A 12,598-nucleotide genomic window follows, 5' to 3' on the forward strand; every position below is an offset into this window, starting at 1 on the left:
AATGGGAGTATCAGGTCACCTTACCTGTCTCCTGAAAAGTCTGTATGTAGGACAAAAAGCAGAAATTAGACATGGAACCAGTGAAAGATTTAAAACTGGGAAATAAGCATGACAATGTGTACATTCTCACTCTGGTTATTTAACTTCTATATAGGATACATCATTCGATATGCTGGACTGCATAATTACCAAACTGGAATAAAGATTGCTGGGAGAAATATCAACATTCACAGAAATGAAGATGACACTGCCCTAATGGAAGAAAGCAAAGAAGAACTAAAGAGTATCTTGAAGAGGAGAGGAGATGCAAAAAGTAGCTTAAAACTCAACATTCAAAAAACTATTCACAAAAATATACTCAACATTCATGGCATCTTGTCGCACCACTTCATGGCATATAGATGAGGGAAAAGTGGAAACAGTGGCAGATTTTATTTTCTTGGGTTTCAAAATCACTATGGTCCTTGACTGAAGCCACAAAATTAAAAGACGCTTGATCCTTGGAGGGAAGAAAGGCTGTGAAACAGCTGGACAGTGTGTTAAAAAGCAGAGACTCACTTTGCTACAGAGGTCTGTAGTGTCAAAGCTATGATTTTTCCAGTAATCATGTACAGATGTGTGATTTGGACCATAAGAAAGGGTGAATGCCAAAGAATTGAGCTTTTTAACTGTGGTGCTTGAGAAGATTCTTGAGAGTCCCTTATAAAACAAGGAGATCAAACCAGTCAATCTGAAAGGAAATCAACCTATGACCCCTGCTGACTCAGCTGAGGCATCTACTGAGGGTCTCCAGGTGGAAAGAATGGATGCTTCCACTGCACAAGTGCCTAACCATGGCAGCTCCAAGCAAATACTTTGTAGCTCCACCCCCGGAGGAAGCTCAGAAATGCTGAAGTCTCTGTGTACCCTGAATCCCCCTAAGGCGTTGCATTCTCCCCAGCAGCATTGGAGGCCAAGCAAGGGGCATTCTGGGCCCTCGAGGAGGGGAATGGCTCAGGGATCCACTGGGGCATCACTTACCAAGTAGAACTGGAAAGACAGAGCAGGCATATGAGGCATAGAGCTGGTGACTGGGGTGTGGGAACAACAGGGAGCCAGCTCTGCATGAAATACCTCATCCAAAATCCCCTGGAGGAGAAGCCCAGTGATATGATCATCTGAGATGGGATGAAGAGAGTCTATTTCATTACACCTTATATATAATTCCTCTGAATGAGGAGGTGGTGGAGTTGGTGGGTCATCACAAACTCTTCCATGGCCTAGACGATCCTCCAGGGTCTATCATTGGGGTTGCCTCTCCCCAGCTTCAGTCCCAAAGTTCTGGAGGAATTTGATAATCATGTTTGCTGCTGGGTCAGGGCCAAAGACCATGTAAAGCCAGTCATAAGACCCCATTTCCCTGCAAGGATGGTTGATCTGGGGCTGTACATGTGATCTGAGGTGGGTCATTCAGAGAACACCCTTGAACTCTGATGTGGTGCAATCTTCTTTCCTTACTAGGTGATGCCTTCGGGATTTAAAACCCTAAGGCATGTAGCTTGGACTGCTCCGTAGGGGTAGAAGCCTTAAGGAAGAAAGTTGTCAGGCTAAGACCATCAAAGAAGAGCAAAGGGAAAGAGCGAGGATGAGAGAGAATTGATGACTTCTAATTTCCTGGATCCAGTCACTGAGATCTTTGTATTTGCTCTGATTCTTGTGTCCTGGATTCATAGAATCATTTCAGTGAGTCTCCCTTTTTCTTGAAGCCAGTTGGAGTTGGGGTCCTCTCAATTTTGATTCAGACTTTGTTCTAGATCCTTCCCGATCATTGTACACCTCCCAGACACAAACAGATGCATCCGTTTGTTTCAGCACCATTAAGAGTGAAGTCCTTTATTCTTTACTGAGAATAGGGTGTGCAGGCCACTAAATACAGTTCACCAGCATCTTGGGAAGGAGTGCTCAAAGGGTGAGTGAGTGTGTTAGGAGGGGCCTTACTGATTTCTGAACCACTCCAAGCATTTACACTGCTCGTGCCAGGCCAATCCTGTCATTTCCTCGATCAAAGACAGAGAAATACAGCCTCAGGAAGATGTCACCCAGGATTGAGGTCTCTGTAGATGTCCTCACTCTGTTTTCTTTAAAGGTGGTATAGCAGTAGCCTCTAGAATCCTGGGGCAGTCAGAGACACACAGACCAGTAAGCATGAGCCCTTACTGGCAACTCCTCCCAATATCCAGACCCAGCACAATTCTTTGTTTTATTTCCCAATTTTGGTAAGTATCAAGGGGTTTTCTCAGGAGCAGGGGATATGAAAGTTCATCCAAAACCAGATAGGGCCAAGACATGAGGTTGTCATGAGGAAGGGTGTGGTGATCGGAGGACTGGGAGTTGGGGAAACAGAGGAATGAAAAACAACAAAGTCCTACTGTAGAGCGTAAGGAACTATATTCAATATTCAGTGATAAACCACATGTAAAAGAATAAGAAAAAATATTTTTATGTGTATAACTGAGTCACATTGCTTTGCAGCAGACCTTAATGCAACACTGAAGATTAGCCACACTTCAATATTATTTTTTGAAAAGAACATGTGTGTCCATAGCTCTCCTCACTCCCTGTTTCTTTACTTCTTACTCCTGCTCCTTGTTTACTCTGCAGAGAATGCTGGTTCTCCTCCTGCATCCCCACAATCCATACTTTATTCAAAAAATGTTATTTTCTATTGGAGTATAGCTGATTAACAATATTCTGAGTTTCAGGCAGACAGTAAAGGGACCCAACCATATGTATCTGTGCATCCTGGTCCCAAAGATACCCCTCCCATCCAGGCTGTCATATAACTGAGGGGAGTTTCCTGTGCTACACAGTAACTCGTTGTTGGTTATCCATCTTAAATAGAGCAGTGCCAACAACACGTTCCTGATGACTTAACTCAGGAACTCTGCAAAGCCTCCTCTGGTCCGCACTCACCCTCCTTGGCCACTCCAGGCTTGGTTGGGTAATGTACTCTGGTTCCCCATCCCCACTGGTCAGTCCGTAGCCCTCATCAACCCTAGTAAGTCCCCAGTGCCCCAGTGCAGACCACCTTAAGATGCCATTTGCATGGAATGCAGTGCAGTTTTGCCTAGAAACAAGCAACCCTCCATATGGCTCAATGAGTTGTGGTTTTAGAATTTCTGAAATTCACTCTCTTCCTCAAAGACTTCTTTCAGCCCATCAGCCTGCTCTGAACTCCCACTGGGAGCTGACATGAAGCCTCCCTCCTGTGCCAGGGCTGAACAGTCACTGTATACCTTTTATTCACCTTAGTATCCAACCTCCCCACATAAGGGTCAGGTATCCCAACTCACAAAGGAGGCACCTGGCCAGAGAAAGGGGAAAATGTAGGCGAGTACTAGGCTGACCAATTAATTTATCATCCAAACCAGAAAAACTTTAAGAAGGGAAGGCAGACTGTTAACTTATGCTGGGACATCACACTGGGACTGTCTCCAGCCATTCTCCTTGTAACATGGCCTATTTCAAGGACTGCTAGAGCTGACCTCCATGTTCATGCACCTTAGTGTTCAGATTGAATTGAAGCTTTTGAGGGCTGAGGACCTTAGTATTCCCATCTCCTCTGACTCCCACCATGCCAGCATGTTGTGGCGTCTCCACATTTATTTCTGGAACATCAGTGTCCCAGATGCCCCTTTAAATCTCAAGTGGTTGGTTTTCTGGCAGGCACTGGCCCAGCCACAGAGCTCAGCAGCATCTACAATGGTGTGACATGGCCTGCAGAGGCTTCCATCCTCCCAGCAGCAGCCCATGTGTTTCTGCAAGCTCCAGTTTGAGAACCAACCCTCAGTTTTTTTTCCCCTCACCTTGAGCATGTAGGCTCGAGCTGGCACCAAGTAGTTGATGCCGTTGATGGTGAAGATAATAGAGGGCAAGGTATTGACTGCAAAACAAGAAATGTAGTGCTGTTAGAGAGAGAGGGAGAAAGGTTGGCCTTGGAGATCCTTGTTGTGTGTGGAGACTGGGAGTGACCCTGGGGCATGACCCTTCACCTTGGAACCCCGTGGCATGGCGCCGATGATCTGTATGTTATTGAACAGTCTTCTTGGGCCTTCGATCCGTGCTGACTCAGTGTCCACAAGGGCCTCGCAGTTGCCAGAACAAGCAATAACCTCTCTTTATATGGAGATGCTGAGAGACGATGGAAGAAAGCGGGCATCAAGATCACTCTGAGTCTCTCCAGAGCTGCTCCCTTCCCGACTGTCTCCTAAACAGCCCTTTGTTTCTTGCCCTCTTTTCCTTTGCTCTCAACACAGCACCTTTCTTGACATCCTCGAATGCAGTACTTGAAAACACCAGGCTCTTCTGCACCTTGACACAGGATGCTCTTCCTTCCTAGAAGACTCCACTCCATTTTGACTAGTAAATTATTCTCATCTTCCAGATTCCAGCTTAATTGTATATTTTTCAGAAAGGCTTTCCCCCAGTGTTTATCAGTCTCCTGTCTTGGTCACCCTTCCTTATGTCTGTTGCTGCTGCTGCAGCTAACTCACTTCAGTCGTATCTGATTCTGTGCAAGCTCATAGAGGGCAGCCCACCAGGCTCCGCTATCTCTGGGGTTTTCCAGGCAAGTGTACTGGAGTGGGTTGCCATTGCCTTCTCCTCCTCATGACTAGCATGTACCAAAGTGACAATTCACTATGTGGGTGAGTCACTTCATGTACATCTCCCTTCTTAGATGTGAGGGGGAGTTTTATTCCCCTTGTCTTCCTAAAGTGCCTGGCATACAGTGGATGCCAAATGCTTGTCTGTTCAATGAGTGAATGAAGACTGAGAAAACAATAAGAAACCTCCAGAGAGCTGTATCTGGTGGGGAACAAATAACAGGTCATACACAGACTGAAGATGGAGATTTGCATGGGCAGCAGATTCTCATAGGGGGAGAGAGGGGCTCCTGTGGGAGAGGGTGTCTGCCAGCACTGCTCCTACAACCAGCTCAGACCTTGAGACCCTGGCCAGGAAATACATGACTAGCCTGCAGAAACTCCAAAGGACAGGTCAGCTTTTCTCTGAGGGTATCACACAGAATCCTATCAATTATGCCCCTTGTCCCCAGGTCACTCTTAGATCCCACCTTCCTGATTCTCTGTAGTAGCCCCTGCCCCACTGTGTGCTCAGGTATGTGGGGTGTCTTTTTATTAGTTGCTTTCACGTCTTAAAACTGCAGCCAACCTCTCTCCACTGCTGGGTAGCTGCTGTCTAAGGAAACCAGTTTTCCCCATTTTCTCGGGACTTTCTCTGTTTTTAACAGACTTTTATCTGTATTGAGAACTTCCTATGTCCTAGGTAGCCCTGGACTGTTGATTATCTTACCATAACTCTGTTCACGCTGGTGAAATTCTCCCTGATCCTCTGTTTACCACACTGTAGAGTCCTCTAACCATGCTCCCCGCCTCAAAGGGCAGTGGATGCAGACCTCTCCCAGATGCACAAACCTTTCTGGGCCCTTTTAGGGCCCTGGTCATAGCCATGTGCAGAAGGCCTGGGAATTATGAACCCATGTTTGTGTATCTATGTGCTTGTGTGTTTGTTTGTATGTGTCTCTGTGTGCGCTTGTGTGTCTCTGACTATGCTTGTTTTTATGTGCCTCTGTGTAGCTTTACATGTGTCTGCTTGTGTGTTTTCATGTGTCTGTGTGTCTGTCTGTGTCATTGTGAGTAGTGTATATGTCTGTGTGACTATGTGTCTGGGAATGCATTTGTGTGTGTCTGCCTGGATCCATTTACATTAGTGTGAGCAAAATTGGGCTGACCCTCAGAGGGAGAAGCTTACTGGTCCATGTGTACACTCCAGTCGCCTGCTTTGATCAATGGTACCCAGTTGAGCTCTCTCTTTTAGTAGCGGTGGTCCACCCCACCAAACACCACCACACTGCCCTCCTGCTTGTATCTGTAGAGAGAGGAGAGGGGGGAAATCCTTGGAAGACAGTAACAGGAGCACTGTCTGAGAGCTGTGCTTATCTACCCATCAAGGCCCTAGTAAGGTCCCCATGTACAGAAGCAGAAACAGTATCTCGGAGAGATTGAGATCCAGACTAAGGTCTGTTACTGTTGAATGAGTGGCACAGAGGACGTTAGAAGCTGAATCACTTAGCTGGGCTCCACCCACTAAGTCTTCTGAAGACTCCCTGGAACTTCAGTGACCTGAGTGCTCAGACACCCTCAGAGGACAGGGTGCTGAAGTGTTTTGTCTTTCCCCTTTTCTGTCTTAAAATGACTAATATTTATTGAACAGGGTTTACACAGTTTTGTGTCCCACACATCCATTTTTCACTGGCTCCTACAAATTTGGTAGCTGGCCCTGGTCTCCCAGTGAAATGCTAATGAGGAAGGAAAGATATCCACCATCCTTCTCATTCCTTCCTTCCTTCCTTATCAAATTCATAAGCAAATTCTAATGCTTTTTATTCAAAGTGTTTCCTGTTGCCTTCCATTAGCCTTCCTCCTCACTCACGCCCCTAGACCACGTTACTGATCTTGAGCCCAAGAACAGGGTTGTGTTCCAATAAAACATTATTTATAAAAGCCAGTGTTGAAGCCAGGTAGAGACTTGGGGCCATAGTTTTCCTCGGTTAGATTATCTCTCATGATACTTCTTTATCAAGTGTTCTATAATTTTTGTGCAAGTGAAAGCATCTTACAGATAATTTGGAGAAAGGGATTGTCCATCTCAGACTTAGTTACTCAAGTAGAAGGCAAAAATAGTCTCAGAAATGGCACTTTGATTCTTCAGCTTGTCACAGATAAGGTTGGCTCCAGAGAAGGATATGTTGGGGTAGTCAAGCCCAAGATGCCATCAAAAGTTATACCCTCAAACCAGGATTCCACCAGGCTTAGACCGAATGGCTGACCAGTATTTAAGGGTCCCCAATCTGTGGGAGATAAGAGTGTTCCAACTTACAGGTACGTGAAGTAGGGCTAGGACTGGGCTGGGTGCCTTGCCATTAGATCCTCAGAGAAGAATTGAGGCTGGGCTCTGTCTTCGGTGGCCCACAGACAGTTAGACCAAGGTGGGAGGGGAATTTGGGTTCCATTTGAGAGAGGCTGTGAATTTTAATCATCTGCTCCTCTGAAAACCACCACTTGAGTGAGTCAAATTGGCCTCATGGCTTCTGTATGGGTGAGGCAACCAAGTCAGGCCAGGACCCATTGGTGCCACCTTATGGACAAAATGAGTCAAGAGCAAGATAGCCTTCTCTTTGGCATCACTGTGAGTTAATGACAGGAATGGACTGCATTCTCTGTAATGTACTGTGGATTCTGCATCTGTCCAGGAAGACAGAAGCCGAAAACACAATCTTGCTTGCAGGGTTCTATGAAATTATTGCCTGGGGAATTCACTTTTGGGGATATGTGTGTATTTGTGTGAGTGTGTATAAGAGAGAAAAACAGAGAACAGAACTACTCAAGTACTTTGGGCGAGGCAGGCCATAGGTTTATTAGACTCTCAAGGGTCCTCTATTTGAGAACTCATTTGTCAGGCCCCTTGAGTTCTCAGGCCTCCAGTTTCCCACTTTGGATACCTGAAGCCCTTGATTGCCCCCAGGATCCCTAGATCAGTTTTATCCTGTCCCCAAACACCCCACAGCAACTTCAGTCCTGAAAAGCCAGCCTAACTCCACCTTTTATCACATGTGTGCCCTCAGCAAGGCCCTTACTGTCTGCACCTCAGTTTCCTCATATGTCTCATGATCTAATCAGAGTAACTGCTGTGTGGGATTGTTGCAGGATTAAACCAGTTATCACCTGAAAGTGTCTGGAAAAGTCTGTGAATATAAAAGTAGGTGCTTTTCCCCCCTCTTCTCACCCCCAGAAAAATGATCCTTGAACTGCTCATGGGCAGAGGAGCTACAAGTCCACACCTCAAGCCATTCTCTGGGTTAGCTAATCTGTTTGCTCATATGTAACCACGGGCACTGCCTCCCCACAGACATGATCCTGTGGATAAGATGGCCAATATCTATGGGAGTTAAGCAAGGAAGGGTCCAGCCAGCTGGTCCTTCATTGGTTTTGCAAGCATTGGTCACTCCATAGCCAGTCCTGACTCAGCATTTGTTACCTGAACTGTGTCATAAACAACAAGTCCTTTCATCCTTCCAGTATTGTACCTGATGCTGACAGTCTTTTGGATAGGACGGAAGGTGGAAGACTGAGATGTCTGAACACAAAGTGTGTAGCTGCAGACACAAGAGATGAGTGTCATCAGGTGCCAAGGGTGGAAATAGGGCATCAGGGCAAGTGAAACTTGGTTTAGGTAAGGGGTGTCTGTACTCACAACAGGCTGGGCTGGTGCAAAAGGTGGAGGGCACCCACAAGTCAGATGAGCCTGTGTCAAAGACAACCTGGAATTCCTGAGGGGGTGTTCCAATGGTGATGTTACCCACGTAGAGCATCTACAGTGAGAAGGATGGAGTGGGTTAGTGCAGAACTGGCTACCCTCTGTTCCCACACTGATGTCTCCCTCTGGGTGTCACATATCTCTTGAGGTCATTTTCTAACCACCGTGCAGCCCACAGAGATATCTGCATTTGATATATTTCTCCTGTGCTACATTATATGCGGTATATTGATTCTATGACCAGGCATTGAAGTGGTACCTCTTGCATTGCAAGCTCAGAGGCATAATTACTGGACCTCCAGGACCACTGGACACCCAGGGAAGTCCTGGTGCCTTCATTTGAGAAGCTCTGTAATCTCTTCAATCCTAGCCTTAGCATCCCCTTCTCCAGGAGGTCCTTCCTGTTCAACCCCAGCCACACCCTCTAAACTCAGACAACATCCAATCAACTCCACACAGGTGACCCTTTCACCCGACATGTATTTACTCTTTGCCTAACTCTCAGGCTGGCATGGGGATTCTTGAAGACAAAATAAGCCCTTTGTCTAATCTAAAAACAGTAACCACAGTGTTAGATTCTTATGGCCTTACACGGAATATGGGTTCAGTAACTTTTTACTGCTGTGGTTCTTGCATCTGTAGAAACTGAATTCCTCTACTTGGGGATTCAAAATTGCTTTGTAGTTGGTTCTACCTTTTGATCAGTGATGGCTCACTCTTCATGTGTAATTAAGTGGCTCACTTTGTTCCTAAGGAAAAATCGCCCTCAAACTAATGACACATCTTTGACACAGAAATGGATGTTTACCTGCCACCTGGTAAGTGCCGGGCCCAGTCAACAGTTGAGGATGAAAGTAACTTCATCTCTGGTTAAGGTCCCTGTTTTCCAGAGTTTCTGCCTCCTGCAGGACCTCCAACCCCAACATCACACCTGGCACCTCCAGTTGAGCCCCAGTGCTAGGCTAGAGCACCATGGGGCGCTGTGAGCACCATCCTCCCATAATACTCACATCCATGATGTTTCTCAGGGGATGACTAGTTAGATTTGAGCCACGAGAGGAAATCTGGGACAGCCTGTAAGCATGTTCCTTCAGGAAATTGTCAGCATGTTTTTTCCACTGAGGGTGTTTCTCATGGTCTTCACTCTCCTTAGAGGTATTCTTTCACCGAGCATTTGACAAAGAAAACAAAGAAGATGCTACAACAAGCTGTCAATGTTAAAGTATAACTGATTGTAATGGCTGTGTGTACTTTCTAATCATTTTTATGAGGCACATTATTATCAGATTTTATGCAAATACCATGGCAAAGACATAGATTTGAATATAGGTTCTGTTCTGCAATCTTGGGTAACCCTTATGACAATGTGGTGTCTCAGTGTCCCCTTTGGTAAAATGGTGGAATATAACAATGCAACCCCTTCAAATAGAATATCTTGGGGATAAGTGAAGTGATGGATATAAGGTACCTGATAAATAGGAAGTCTCAACAATGACAGCCATTAGCATTGCTGTTGCCATCCCAATCTATCCTTCTCATAGAAACTCAAGGAATGAGTTAGAAGGGGGACTCTTATCCTCTTTTACAAGGAAGCAATTTGAAATGCAAGAGGTTTCTGAGTTGGCTGTGGTCACACTGCTTGTCAGATATAAAACATTGTATATAAAACAGTGTATCTTTCTCCACATTGAAAGAGAAGAGAGAGTTGAAAGAATAATCCAAGATATAGGGAACAAGTAAAGGAAATTCAGAAGCGTTAGAGGGAAGGATGAGTCAAATGAAAAATTAAAAGAAAACAACACAAAGAGAAATACACTCCCAGTGACTTCCAAAGAGATGGAGAGAGAAATGACAGTGATACAGAGATGAAGACATAGTCATATACACACTGAAGTAGACAGCGAAAAAAGAGGACATGTTGAATAAAATGTAGAACATTGCTATTCCACAGGACCACATCGACATCTGCATAGACTGTGCATTGAACAGTTGTAAGGAGTTGCATTTTCAATAGGTCATGACATGACTGGACCCCAAGAATTGTGCAACCATGCAAATCTACACCAAGACCTTGGGATCCACAGTTCCTATAGCAAGTTACTATTCAATAAGTAATAGTGGAACTTTAAGACTTTTAGGGAAATATTCCATTCCCTTCTAAACATGATGGGTGGAAGAATAAGCAGATGAAAACGAAAATCCGAGAAAGGAATATGATATGACTTACAGTAGCCATACTTATTTGACTATGCACTCTGAGAAGGCCACCATCCTGAGGAGCACAAGCCACTTCATGCTTCTTTCCTGGCTCCAGGTACTCAGGGAAGTTTGGATTCTTAGCATGTAGTGGTGACCAGGAGCCTCTAGTTATATATGCTCTGACCTACCCTAGTTTTCCCCTTTAAAGCCACTAAAAAATCTGAAAAAAGCACAAAGGTCTTAATAAAATCTTTACCTTCATCAATGTCCTTGGCTAGTGGACTTTGAAGCTTCTCAGAATACAGAGAATTGAACTGTACTCTCTTCCTTGAATCTTGGCTGGAAAATAAAACTGATCTGCATGGACATCTAAGAAGATGGAGAACCTTGCCTGCTTGGAGAAAAAACTGCTAAGAGCATCATGAAAATGGATACTAGGGCCACACTCCACATTCGTGGTTTCATGTCTTCCTCCTAGACACTTCATGAGATATGCATTCCTGTCTTCTTTGGAGAGGTGATTGCTAGCAGGATAAGTTGTCAAATGGCAAAGTGAAGACTTCAGGGACAGCCCAGGGACATATAACTCGCTTTAGGTAGTGGGTCTAATGGCAGACATCAGGGGCACCTATGATGCCAGCCTGCATCAAAGATTTAGGGCAGAGCAGTACATCAATTACATGGTTTCAGTATGGGAAGAAATGTCATATGCATCTACAAGATATTTTATATCATCCAACAGATATACAAGGGAGAACTGTGTGCTAGGTTCTGGGTTAAAGGCTTCAAAGTCAAAGTTGATCGAGACAAAAGTAGTCTTTATCTTAAGAAAGCTAGCAATCTATTTCTCACAAACTAATATCCCCAGGAGGCATGAGATATGATACTAGGACTAGGTGGCCATGTTGGACTCGGGGCAGCACAGGCTTTACCACTGGGAGCAGCCTTTCCTCCACTTCACCCATGCTGGAAAGCAGGCCAGTGAGCCATGTTTTCAAGAGAATCAGAAGTTTGGATATTTACGTACAGTCTACTGATTTTAATGTTAGCAAATTTTTTTTTCCCCAGAAAAAACAGTGGGAACAAAATCTCCACAGCGATGTGCTGGAATCAGCCTTCAATCTCTGTAGGTTTTTGTTTCTGGTCTAGAGTTGGGAATGCAGTGGGGACAGAGAGGATCTTAATTCCTGTTGGTTGATTTAAAAAGAGACTGAATAGGGATGGTATGGGTAGGGAGGTGGGAGGGGGTTTCAAGATGGGGAACACGTGTATACCTGTGGTGGATTCATGTTGATGTATAGCAAAACCAATACAATATTTTAAAGTAATTAACCTCAATTAAAATAAATAAATTTATATTAAAAAAATAAAAAAAAATTAAAAAATAAAAAGAGACTGAAGGCATAATAAACATGCTGACTCTTTGGAAAAGACCTTGGTATTAGGAAAGATTGACAGCAGGAGGAGAAGCGGAAGAGAGAGGATCAGATGGTTGGATGGCATCACCAAGTCGATGGATATGAGTTTGAGCAAGCTCTGGAAGTTGGTGATGGATAGGGAAGCCTGGCATGCTGCAGGCTATGATGTTCCAAAGAGACGAACACAACTGAAGGACTGATCTGAACTGAACAAATTGAGAACAGAGACTAATAAATCGAATTGCATCAAGTTGTTGCCTAGCTACCTATAATAACACATTACTTATGTGGCTTTAAATTCAGACTTATGACGCTACATTCAGAGTGGAATATCTTCTAAGGAAAAACAAAAATACTGCCCATCAAAAAAAAAAAAAAAAAAAAACATCACAAGCACGGAAATTGAAACTGTAATCAGAAATCTTCCAGCAAACAAAAGCCCAGGTCCAGACGGCTTCACAGCTGAATTCTACCAAAAATTTCGAGAAGAGTTAACACCTATCCTACTCAAACTCTTCCAGAAAATTGCAGAGGAAGGGAAACTTCCAAACTCATTCTATGAGGCCACCATCACCCTAATACCAAAACCTGACAAAGATACTACA

General features: G+C 44.6%; 1 pseudogene; it reads right to left on the bottom strand.

The window, feature by feature from the left end:
* Positions 1–2,001: 2,001 nt before the first annotated feature.
* Positions 2,002–10,719, bottom strand: LOC120874495 (annotated as a pseudogene).
* Positions 10,720–12,598: the final 1,879 nt, after the last annotated feature.

This window comes from Oryx dammah, unplaced genomic scaffold (assembly GCF_014754425.2).
Source record: "Oryx dammah isolate SB20612 unplaced genomic scaffold, SCBI_Odam_1.1 HiC_scaffold_15, whole genome shotgun sequence".
In the NCBI taxonomy this organism is placed as follows: domain Eukaryota; kingdom Metazoa; phylum Chordata; class Mammalia; order Artiodactyla; family Bovidae; genus Oryx; species Oryx dammah.